We start from the raw sequence: 12,440 nt of genomic DNA, 5'->3' as shown, positions 1-12,440 counted from the left end.
ACTTGGAATCCAGCAACAAAACAGCTCGAAGTGGGACGATCAGTGATAAAAATAATTTTGAATACAACAACAAATACATTGGAGCTGTTTGGACAGTAGCGCTCAGCGAGAGAAATAAATTTGAACGTCGGCACACCGACCAAACAACTGGAAGCATGGCGATCTTGGGAAAGAAGCGACAGAACTAGTTGTGAATACTGGTACAGCGATAAAACAACTCCTGTAGCTCGGAGCGCGGTCAGTGACAGATTGAGAAACCAGGGCAGAAATAATTAATTGGATTCACAGAAAAACAGAGCAACTCAGAGCGCGGTAGTGATTAGCGAAGAAAACAATTTTCAATTCAACCACAGAACACCTCCAATGCAAGCAAATCAAAAAATGATTTGAACCAGCAGCCAAAGCACACTAAAGCGAGCTAAGCGATAGGGATAATTTCTTCTGACAGCTTTTCCAACAAGGGAAAACACAAACGGAGGTGTCATCTTCCTTTGATCATGTTTTCTTCGCCTTCGGTTAATTTACACTAATGTAAGCTTTCTTTCTTCAGTGTGAGGAAAAAAACTCATTGTCATTGCCAAGATCAATGTCGAAGTCCATCCGCTTGTAAACTCCATTTGAAAAAAAGCCACAGTGCATAGTCCATAACAGCAGCCACGACCTTAATAACACGTCCCACCGGAACGTTTTATTGTTTTTGTTGACCACTCAGAACTGCATTTCCGTGGTCTGCATATGTCGTTTTATTCCCAAGGAGTTGTGAAAATATATCTTCCACTTCGATTTATCCATCGAGAAATACCAACTCTTTCTAAAGTACCCGCAAAAGGCGCTTCTATCGATAAAGCGTATTTCTCCGTGGACCGCCGTTTCTTTTTGTGAGATTTTGTGAAGAATTTGTTCCAAATTCGTATACTATTCTTTGATGTCCAAATCAATTTTGCACTTTTTCCGCGCATTTCCTAAGAAATGTATGTGGTCATTTATGCTTCAAATGACCTGCCACTAAAATTAACATTATCGGATTGGTTGCACCCCATATGGTAACCTGCGTAAACTTGTAACCTCAATTATAGCGATCAAATGGTATAACAAGGCGGTGTTAGAGAGCATAAAAGTTGCAAGATCAGATGCAGAGCACTGATTAGGTGCAAAGAATGTAATGTCACAAATTCTGTATCCAATCAATCGTCCTGGGCACACGCGCCAACAAAAATGCCGGGGTGATCGCATCTCGGATCATCGGACGCGCGCATAAAAACTGAAAACAAATTTTAAAATGGCGCCTTCTGTGCCATTTAAAGACGTTCTCGAAGAAGTGACTGGTATTGACATAGAAGAGCTACAAGACTCCAGTGAAGAGGAAAGCGACAAAACAGAGAAGCTATTGAGTCAGCTGTCAATTGTTTCATAGAAAGCAGTAACCTGCATTTTTTTTTGTTAAACAAGCGGCAGAAAGACATTTAAGAGGTCCTTACGAACAACATGCTCGAGGGAAACATTCTTTTTCTATTTTGTGTGAATCATTGCTCAACACAGGAGCAAAGTTAAAAGACGAGACCTGTACATGGCTGGATTTAATCTACAGGAGACTGCCAGCTCGTCGGTGAGTTAAGAGACCGTGGTATTTGGAGTTTACCCGTGAGATTCCAAAGGAAATTTTCTTAGCTCTTAAAAGGGCCATTTCAACCACAACAAATCACGGCCTGAGGGTAAATGTATGCATGGAAGGAAATGGTAAGCGCTTCTCAATCAGTATTGCATATCTTTTGTCTGTTCTTTACATGTTTCGAATTTTGACAGGAAAGACAATTAAACAGCGCCGTGTCATTACGGTTTCTGTAACATACGTGTTTTCTTTGCATGACTAAGTTTGCTCTGTACAATTTGCTCTCACTTAACCAATCAGTTTGGATCAGAGCGCAGGACGTTGACCTCACTCGACTGAAGCAAAATTATCCTCTAAATTTACTGTTTCACACGTGCATATCCTCATGGTAAACTTTGTTTGTACCAAAACTTAACTAAAAAGCGCTGTTGATTTTACCAGCCGAAACTGACTACTCGAAGCAAAACGGCGTCAGCGACCCTGAACTAGACTACGTTTATGGAAAGGCTTGTAATGTCAATGGTTGTATAAACGAAGAAGGCAGTGTAGATTCTCTGTTCTCTTCACTTGATTTATTCAAGGTTTTTTCTTCGTATTGTAGGGCTCTACCAGTTTTCTACGTCGTAATTTATGTCCAGCCTTCACAGGAAATACACATTATAGAGGTAAGAGAGCCAAAGAGTTTAGTTTCGCCAAATTGAATGCGAGAGATTAAAGTGCACCTAACCCCGATTTTTTTTTTTTTTTTTTTTTTTTTTTTTTTTTTTTTCTTCACTAAAACGAATCTATTTGTTATTTGAAATAATTCTAAGAACATTTTTGGATTCGGTTAAATCCTCGATTTTCTGTGTCCCGACGAAATCTCGAAAATAGCCCTAAAACACCGCAATTTTCTTTCACGACCGAGTTTGAGGAGAATGGGTCCAGCGGCTTTTGTGACGTCTACCCAGGAAGGTCGAATATCTCACGTCCCCTCATTTCCTTCAGGATGGTGCAATACACCTTTGAAAAGTGCACAGAAATGGCTTCCAGAAGTGCTATCGGCTGTTGCGGTAATATCCCAGATCTAAAAAAAGATATACCGTACAATTTACTGGCGATGATCGGTCAATGGTACAACAAAGACATAAACGATGGTTGACTTTGTTGAACCGAAACGAGCGAACTGAGTCTCTGAGAACCATTAATTGAAGAACTCTCACTGGAATTTGTTCCGCAGACTTTCAAATGCTATTTTTAAAATTTTCTGCTTAAAGCCAACCAGTAATTTGTAGAAATACTACTGACAACGTTATATCTTCCAGTCCCGCAGTATATATAACGTAGCCGGCAAAGTTGTATGATCGATCAAGAAACGTTACAACCAAATATAATTATATGTAAATAGGTCGCAACTGTACGCCGCCAACCAACACTTATTTCTCTTTCGATTTAGATAAAAGTCGAAGATTAATCCTTTAGAATTACATAATAACAAAATTGTTACACTCAAAGAGTTTTTCGAAGGTTTGGAAATCAGCAATGCGACAAACATTCTATGCAATAGTGTCGAAAATATGACCACGTAGCATTCATGTCTGCGGACCGCTTAGGGAACACATCCCTTTCGCTGATCCGACGAATTTCACTGCAAGCTTTGAAAAAAAATTTACACTAGTTATTTGGAGTTACGACTTAAAACGTGTGAAATCGGTAATTGTATGAAATGTGTCCTTCCCAATTCCGCCTTGCTTCCCGCAGCTTCAAAAATAAAAGTCCAAACAATTCTACGATTTTCAATCGATCGAATCCAGTGTTTTGGAGGTCATCAAGTCTGGAAAACTGCAGCACTTACATCGCTTGTGTAACATGAAGCATTCCAGAAAGTAAAACACAAACTGGATTTAATAGAACAAACAACCATACCTTGACAAAACACATTCTCGCGAAAGAAAAATGTAAACGGGCTATAAACACGGAAGCCGGTCGTTTCGCCTACAGGATGATTCGCCTACAAGTCGATTCGCCTGTACTTAAGACGATTCGCCTTCACGTTCTGAGATGTTTCGCCTACACTGAAGTCGATTCGCCTACACGTTCTGAAATGTTTCACCTACATCGAAGCTTACTTTTAAAATAGAACAGAAGAATAAAGTGTACTTTAACTCAATGGTATATGTGTGTTATCGGATTAATCTTCTCCGAAGCGGACAAGATATATAACTTGTCCACATCAACCATGTCTTGTCCGTCTCAGCCATGTCTTCAGAGGGTATTTGAACTAAGTGTTTGTCATTATCACGCTTACATTTGTCTTTTTGTTAGATTTGGTGAATTTTTTTTCCAAATTCTTATGCTATTCTTTGCTGTTCAAATCAATTTTGCAATTTTTCTGCCCATTTCGTAAGAAATATATGTGATGTATGACCTGTCACTAAAATTAACATTTTCGGATTCGTTGTACCCCATATAACAACCTAAGTTGAACTCGTAAACTCAATATTAGCGATCAAGGGTAAAACAAGACGGTGTAAGAGAGCATGAAAGATGCAAGATCAGATGCAGTGTGGTGATTGAATACAAAGAATGTAGTAACAAATTCTGTATTTAATCAATAATCAACTGGTTCTGGAACCTGTCCGATACGAGTGGTAGCAGTTACTGTCCAAAATAATAACTCTGTCGTTCACTCGTGTTAGCACAGTTCCTGCCTTTTCGTCCGTGTTGTGACTAAGTTAGCGACAGACTACGTGCCGCAGCTCAGCGCTCCTGTTCACTGCGTGTAGGCTGCAAGTGCCCCAGTGTGCCTGTCAAATCGTGATTTGATTGGTCTTAGGAAACCTAATTTGACTAGAACGGATAACAGAATTGTCCACACTTTTTACCCAGGCAGTGAGGCCTGGGTTTAAATTTCGGCTCCGTTTTTTTTTTTTCCACGTTCAGTCACAAATCGCCGTCTGGTCTCTAAAGTGCGTGCGCCACCTGTGTATGCGTACAGCACATGGAATTTACAGAGGTTGTCGTCGAGAAAAGTTAGCACGGATTCCATGATTTCTGGGGCGATGAAATCACGTACAAACGAACACACCGTTCAAGGTAGACCAACACTAAAGGACGTTAAGCGTTTTCGGAACGGGTCGCTGCAAGCCTTACGAGAGATCAATTTACGAGCGAACAAATTATTAACATTTTGAGTGAATCATGAATCATGTTATACCAAGGGAGCCATCAACCGGGGCTATCAACTCTTCAACCTGGTAAAAAGCATCTTCAGAAGCGTCTTCGTAATTTTAGACGTGATCGTGAACCAAGCAGAATCCCAGCACGAGCTCAAGAACGTCTGAGCAACAAGAGCAGAAAGGTTAGAGAATTTGTTTACGAATTCATCTGTTCGAGTACACCTAAGTAAAATGCTCTGAGAAACTTCGTAAAGTATAATAAAGATAAAATCTCGAACTAAACAATATTCTCTCGTTATTTGCTTGTAACAGAATTATGTGTCTTAACAAGAGTGAAACTTATGTAGCGAATTATTGTACATTTAAGCTGAAAGAAACTAATGTATGTTGACCCCAGCAAAACAATTCTTGGCTTGCACTGTCACGCAATCCTGACGCAATAAAAAAATTTATTCGAAAACCATTTAGTGGATAAAATCAAGAAATTGTGATTTTATAGGAGATTAATAAAGATGACACTCCTCGAAGTTTTAAGTCTGTGCGTTTTCCCAAGCTCAGATATTCGTCGAAATATTTTGCACAAAATTAAAAGAGACCAGTGTGGAACCGCCATGTTGGTGCACCTCCGCGGTACGCCTACATTGCGGCCGGAAAATATTATAAACATCTGGAACTTACTTTGGCTACCTAAGCGACTGATTATCTGTACTGAAAAAACAAGCATTTACATAAGCACTTTTCATAATACTTTAACTTCTAAATGGGCTAAAAATCACGAGATAAGTATATGATTTCGACAACCGCGTTCGTTGGTCTATGTCACGCATCGCCATAACTATATATGAAATTCAAAATGTCTCGCTTGCTTGAGAAACGCAAGTAACAACGACAAAGACTAAGGAAAATAGACTGAAACGTTTATAGGTTGATATAAAGACCTTGACTCATTTCACACCCTAAAGACTTGCAAACGAGTAATAAGTTATTAATCGATTCCAAGAAATGCAATAAAAAGTACAACTTCAAATGCAGAACATTTAGCTCGATTGCAATATAGCTATTGCTTCTCAGTATAACGACTGCCTGGGTACACGCAGCAAAGCGTGTAGTTTTTATTGAAAATCTTTCAAAAATTATGACTAGTTTATTTTATTTAAATCTTAACTTATCATGTAAATAGAGACGCGGAGGCCTCATGATTAGTGCGCTCGTCCCCGGATCGAGTGGGCCTGGTTCGAGCCCTGGCCGGGGACACTGTGTTGCTTTTTTGGGCAAGACACTTAACTCTCACAGTGCCTCTCTCCACCCAGGAATATAAATGGGTATCGGCGAATTGTTGGAAAAGCTGCCAAATTGCGGGGGAGTGACCTGCGATGGACTAGCTTCCCGTCCAGGAAGAGTAGAAATACTCCTAGCCGCTTCCTGCTATAGAAACCGTGCTAAAGTCCGGCAGCTATAAGCCAGTCAGCTCCAAGGCTTCACTTATCATATAGGCACACATCATATACACCTCTTGCAAAGATATTGAAAATATACCACGGTTTCTACTGGAATATATTCAGCTAAAGATATTACTCTTCACTTGTCTTTTACTTCCTTCAATGTCTAAAGGACAAATGGGCAAATTTTATTTAAAATATGACTTTCGTCTTGCTAATTAACGTACTCCTATAGACGAAAATGGCGTTAGTTGAAGAGGTGAAGTTTCGTATCTCAGTTAAGTGTCATTGTCAGAAAAAACCGGGCAGCAGGAAAAGATTGAGGTCGGCTGTTTACCTTCATCTTAATTTTCACAGTATAAAAGCTATCCGAAAAGATTAACAACCATGGCATTTGCCGAGGAAGGTGTTCGTTTTTCTTCGAGATATCACCACATCATAATTTTGCCCTGGCAAGCGGTCTAAAATGGCCGAAATTTCCTGCAACTTTAGGTGAGGCTAAGAGATGCTTCTTACAAATGCCAGAAAGTTTTATTTTTTGCGATATTTGTCCATTTATTGGTTGACTGAGATATATTTGAGGCCTTTCGCTTTAATTCTACGGTTTTCGTGAGGTGCCATATATCGCCGCTGAATCGTTCCGTGGGCGTGACTCAAATTTTAGCCATTTTCAGAAATTCCTGAAAGTCATTTTTTGCGATAATATTTGTCCCGTTATTGGTTGACTGAGATATATTTGAGGTCTTTCGCTTTAATTCTACGGTTTTCTTAAGGTGCCATATATCGCCGCTGAATCTTTAATGGGCGTGACTCAATTTTAGTCATTTTCGGCGACTCGTTTTTCAATAGTGCGGTATTTTATTTCTACAGAAAAGGTATTTTTTTTTTGACAGTCTTTTACACTGCCATCACTATGCAGTTTAGTTAAAATTGTTAAAAATTTGACGTAAATCGGAGTAACTGGTCTTGCATAGTCCCCAAAAAAATCATTAGCCAGAATCATTTCCCGCCAAAATTTTTAGCGAAGAACATCACTTTATTCCCACTTTCTGCTATTTTTAGCCTTGATTTACTGAAAGATCTGCCAAAATAGTTAGTTGGACAGCAGAATAGCATATTTTAGCTGTGGCATCGTTTTCTTACTATATAAACATTTCGAACTCGCCAAGTCCTTACCATTATCTGGGCTAAACTTTTCCCTCAAAAATTCTAGTTTTTAACGTCACGCTACGCGGAAAAACAAAGTAGATCCTTAGTTCGCTGGTAATTTTTGCTATCAAGTAGAACAAGAAGTTTAACGCTAAAAATTTCTAAAACACATTTAAAAAACGAACAAGGTTTCGGCGCTACGTTATTCCATTATTAAGGTAAAAAGTGAAAAAGTATAACGTGTACTATGCGTATATAAAATATAATCAATACATAAAATATTTGCGGGTTCTATGCGTATAATTTCCAAGGTAGGAAAAACAATACAAAAAAAGTGTACGAAAGTGTTCCGTAAACAGTTTGGTGCGAATGGAGTCGGTTTGCGTATTAAGAGAACGCTTGATGTCGATCCTTTATGTACACCATCTCGTAGACTTTGCAATCGAACTTGCTGTTACATTTCCTCAGAACTTTGAAAAGGTGGTCAGCCTTTGTTCTGTTGTTCCCATGCTGTGTTTCAAGGTGTTTTCCGATGGCTGAATAACGGTGTTCATTTATGCGTTGATTTAAGTGTTGGGCAGAGAACGAGAGTTCAAAGTGTTCATTCTGAGGAAAAATGATAAAAACACTTATTTTTTTCTCAAGCGTCTGAGCGGCCGGAATCCTAAATCCTCGAATTTGATTGGCTAATCATACGCACGTGACCGGTCCAGCTTTTCACGATGCGGCCCGCGGGCCGGAGTTTTTCCTCCCTGCTTAAATTTCGCTCCTAGAAGTTAGCGGTAATTGTCAATCTTTTGCCTTTTTTTACACATCTATCGACGATTAGTCAACGCAAGTTTATCTCTGTTCACTTTAAAATGGCAAGGAAAGTCACTGTAAGTAAATCTGTAAAACCAATTTACTGCAGGAAAAAAAAAATTAATATGTTATTTACCGGCTTAGGGTCGGCAAATAACATATATCTCTTTCTGAACAAATATCGCTTCTCTTTCAAAGGTAACATTTTATTATTTTTTCCTAAGAGGGCGCGGTAACGAATCCTGCAATCTGATTGGTTCTTAGCGCAGTCCGCATTTTCCTATCTCTGACCACGGTCACGATGACGCCGGGAAATGGCGCGGGCGACGTCGTCGTGTTGGTCAATTTTCGTGAATGAACCAGCGGTAATGGTCCACCTTTGCCCTTTTTACACTTCCACCGACGATTACTTAACGTAAGTTTATCTCTATTCATTTTTAAATGGCAAGGAAGGTCACTCTAAGTAAATTCGGTTGAGTATTTTAAAGTTGTGAGAATTTTTCTGGTTGTTTGTAGCTCGGCGCTGTAATGGCGCGCAATCCTGTGTCTCCTGTGTTTCTCTTGCCTCACAACTTTAAGCAAAACAAAAGTCAATTGCAGTCGAGTTTACCCCTCTGATGGTTGCTGTATTTAAGATAATTTCTGTGGAATACACTTAACGGATTTCCTCACTCTCTGCCACTCAATTTACGGTAGAAAAGTCTGATTTCGAGTGATTCCGAAAGACTGATAGAAATTGTTTTTGTAGTACAACTTCAAACTTTGCACGAAATTTCGCACCGGAAAAAAAAAATGGAGAACTTAACTGGTGAACTAGATGCATCTAACATAAAGTAGTTCGAAATAAATCTGTTCCATGATACATCTTTCTTTCTCTAGTATATGAGTTCCTCGCTCGTTCGCTCGTTAGATTTTTTACGATGGTTTGTAGAAGGCACGTGAGCCAATGACAAAGTTGCGTAAACAAATCCATTTGCAAGCCAATTTACCGCAGGAAAAAAAAAGAAAAATTATATTTGCCGGCTTAGAGTCGGTCCGTATGGTGAAAAACTGTGACCTCGGTCTTGAAAATGCCGCCCTCGGTTGGCCTCGGGCAGCATTTTCAAGACCTCGGTCACAGTTTTTACTATACGAACCTCCAAGCCGCCAAATAACATACATTTATTTCGTTCTATTCTTGACATTCAGGTCATTTGAACCATCTTGTTTATGTAGACATTCTTGAGTTACCATCCATTTATCTTACAAGGAGACGACTACATTTTGGCAGCGTTAAATACATTTTCCGCTGGCGTCACATTCCGCACTGAATTTTCTGTGTTAGGTGCACATGTCGGAGAACGCTCATTGCGAGATCGTGATTAGTCGTTTCTTTCTATATACTTTACGGCAGTTTCGTTGGATTTCTCTCGCTTGCAACCCTATACTTATTATCCTTGTAGCCGGTCAAGTTCTTTATTTTACACGAGTATAGCACGACGTTTGGGAATACCTAGCGTTACAGAACCTAGTGTTGCTGGTACTTCTAATCCCGAAGATTCGCCTGTCATTAACAAAGTCTTCTCTACGTTCAAAAGCTATCTTGGAGTTAAACTGGATGAGAATAGTAAACAGATCGAGTCGAAATCGAAGGTGGCGGACAAGCAGGTTACTCTCATGAAATTCAAAGGTAATCAGAAGCAGTTTGAACAGAATGCCCAGATCGACTTAAATTTAGATAGATTAAGCTTTGCAAATGCTCCTGGAAACAAAGTTCTGACTAAGTTCAATGTCGAAGGCAAGGAATTGATCCGTAAACTCCAAAAGCTGATCCGAATAGCCGATAAGAGCACTGTAAGAGCGTCGACGGCTGGAGAGTAATGGACGAATACGTCTCTGATGAATTTGCCTCTGGTTCCGAGGACGAAAATTGGTTGAAGAAGGCCAAGGACGCGGTAAACCTTAAACGAGGGCAACCTACGCAAGCTCGCGACGGTCCGGAAAAGAGAACCAAAACCTCCCTTTTGTGAACAGATCAGCAGCTTTTTCGCGGTCAACCTACGTACAGCACTTTTTGTGTGTGTGTGTTTCCTGCAATATTGCTTGTTTTCTGTTGTTTCTTCTAGTTGGGATCATTTGATCCACCCATGCTTCGTTGTACCTGTTATTGCGGATACTTAAGTTGTAAATATTCGTTCGTTTGATCGTAGTAAATTAGAATGTAATGAAAATTAACTTTCCTCCACAAGATTTTTTTTTTTCATGAACCACCTCAAAACTACCTCTGTTAGTCTCCAGAGCTATTCAGTTGCGTGCACAGTGTAATGCAATTTACGTTCTAGATCACAAACATGGAGTCTCGTTCTTTATGAACTCTCAAAGAGTTGTCAAAAATAGCAGCAAAATTAACAAGAAATTATCAACACTAATATGGATGTAATTTTGTTGCATCGAAAGGGTTTTGTGGGGATTATTGACAGGGGCAACATTAAATTACTTTTGTTGAAAGTAAAAGTTTCAGAGTGGAGAACAAGAAGCTGTACTAAACTGCGACGATTCAAACGGCAACATTAAACGCAAGAAAGATTTGTACCGACAATCGAGACCTAGCAACGATTAGAAGTATTAAGATGTGTATTCCAGTCGTCTGTCGTTTATAATCCTTCCGTGGGCCGGATAACAGGGAAGTTTTGTCGTAACCTGTATTTCCTCATTTTTAACATTCCGCTGCGCCAAATAGACACCACCTTATTAGTCATAGTCTTTCCTTGACCATCTCGTTTGCACGCCAATAACTGAAGAGAAACTGATCCACCACCTGCACCTCCTAGGCGATTTTTCTGATCCGAAAGAACAAGAAGAAGCCTATGAGTAAGAGTCCTGTCGTTTCAGTTTGAATCACGGCCTTCGAAAACGAGAAATCGATCGATGTTAAAAAGGGGCTTGTAGAAGTTCCAAAATTAAATTTAGGATAAAGCTTCGCTCACTAATATTTACTTGGTTTTCGTTCTACTCAACAGCAAAAAGGATTAGCGAACTGAGGATCCACTTTGTTTTTCATGTAGCGTGACGTTAAAAAAACTTTGAAACCCATCGACGGACTGTAAAACCTTTTTGTCAAACATTTGCGCAGTTAAAGAACAATTGAGTCTAAATATATTTGTTTGCTTACGAGTGTTTCAGTGTTGTTCGTTATTCACTTGTTACGCTGGCATAGATACGGGAGTCAAACAAAGTCCGTGATAGATCGATGGCCGATGGTGTTAGAAAAACTTTGAAAATTATCCACGTCTTTCTAACCCGTAGAATTAAAATATTTTTTTACACATTAGCGTACTTTAAAAGCGACTGAGTCTAACTATAGTTGTTTGGTTACGCGTGTTGTAGTATTGGTCGTCCGTTATTCTCTTCTTATACTCTTATAGCTTTATTTGGGGGCTAATAACTCAGCTGGGAGACCAGTTTTGAAATTTGCTGCAAAAAGGAAATTTACAAGTGAATGGTTTTCTTGAATGGCCATTGTTAGTTTTGACAGCCATTTTTATTCTGTCCTGAGCTAAATACAATGGCTCGCTTGCTTGGGACGCGCCGTTTTAAAACGCGACTTGACCAGGCAGTTGTCAAACTGAACGGAAGAGTGATTGTCGTTCACCAATTACCAAACTTAAAACGAATTTTGTTTAAGAAAAGATCTATCGTCCATTTGCCGCATGTCGAATATTGCAAGGCACTTTGGATTTTCAATAAATCGATGTTGAAAACGGCCCGTGCACTAAAAAATTCCGGTTTTGCTAGTTTTTTATACTTTCTAAATCTCCTTTGGTTTAAGCACAAATGGTTGTTTAATTATTAATCTTCTAAATTCCGTTTGCCGAAGTCTGTGTTACAATAGAGGAAATCACACAAGCGATTTTTGTGAACCCAACCTGGCCAATTTGGAACCTTCCTTCTTTTTTTCTGATCTATTGAACATTCGTTCGCATTCAAATTTACCGCTTCGCTGGCTACGTTATGAATAATAATTTATGTCCAGGCATTCGGCGCGACGAGTTTTCCAGGGAAAATTTAGCCTAGATAATGATAAGAATTTGGTGAGTTTGAAATATTTACATAGGTTAATAACGATTTCACAGTTTAAATATTCCATTCTGTAGTCCAAACAACTATTTTTTGCAGATTTTTCATGAAATCATGGCTAACAGTCGCAGAAAGTCGGAATCGCTAAACATTTGGCGGGAAATATTTCTGACTAATAATTTCTTTTGGACTTTGCAAGACCAGTCACTCCGATTTGCCTGTAGACAC

The 12,440-nt window shown here is 39.3% G+C and overlaps 1 long non-coding RNA gene across 1 annotated transcript in view; it reads right to left on the bottom strand.

The window, feature by feature from the left end:
* Positions 1–2,337: 2,337 nt before the first annotated feature.
* The window catches only part of LOC149105416 (uncharacterized), a 61,007-nt gene continuing 50,904 nt past the window's right edge, over positions 2,338–12,440 (bottom strand). The window contains exon 2 of the long non-coding RNA XR_016201465.1: positions 2,338–2,378. This is a non-coding gene — a long non-coding RNA (uncharacterized LOC149105416). The remainder of the gene's footprint in view (positions 2,379–12,440) is intronic.

This window comes from Orbicella faveolata, unplaced genomic scaffold, assembly GCF_042242905.1.
Source record: "Orbicella faveolata isolate gen_17 unplaced genomic scaffold, um_ofav_v1 contig_34, whole genome shotgun sequence".
Lineage (NCBI taxonomy): Eukaryota > Metazoa > Cnidaria > Anthozoa > Scleractinia > Merulinidae > Orbicella > Orbicella faveolata.
The sequence above is the reverse complement of the archived record's forward strand: the minus strand, read 5'-3'. Positions and strand labels throughout refer to the sequence as shown.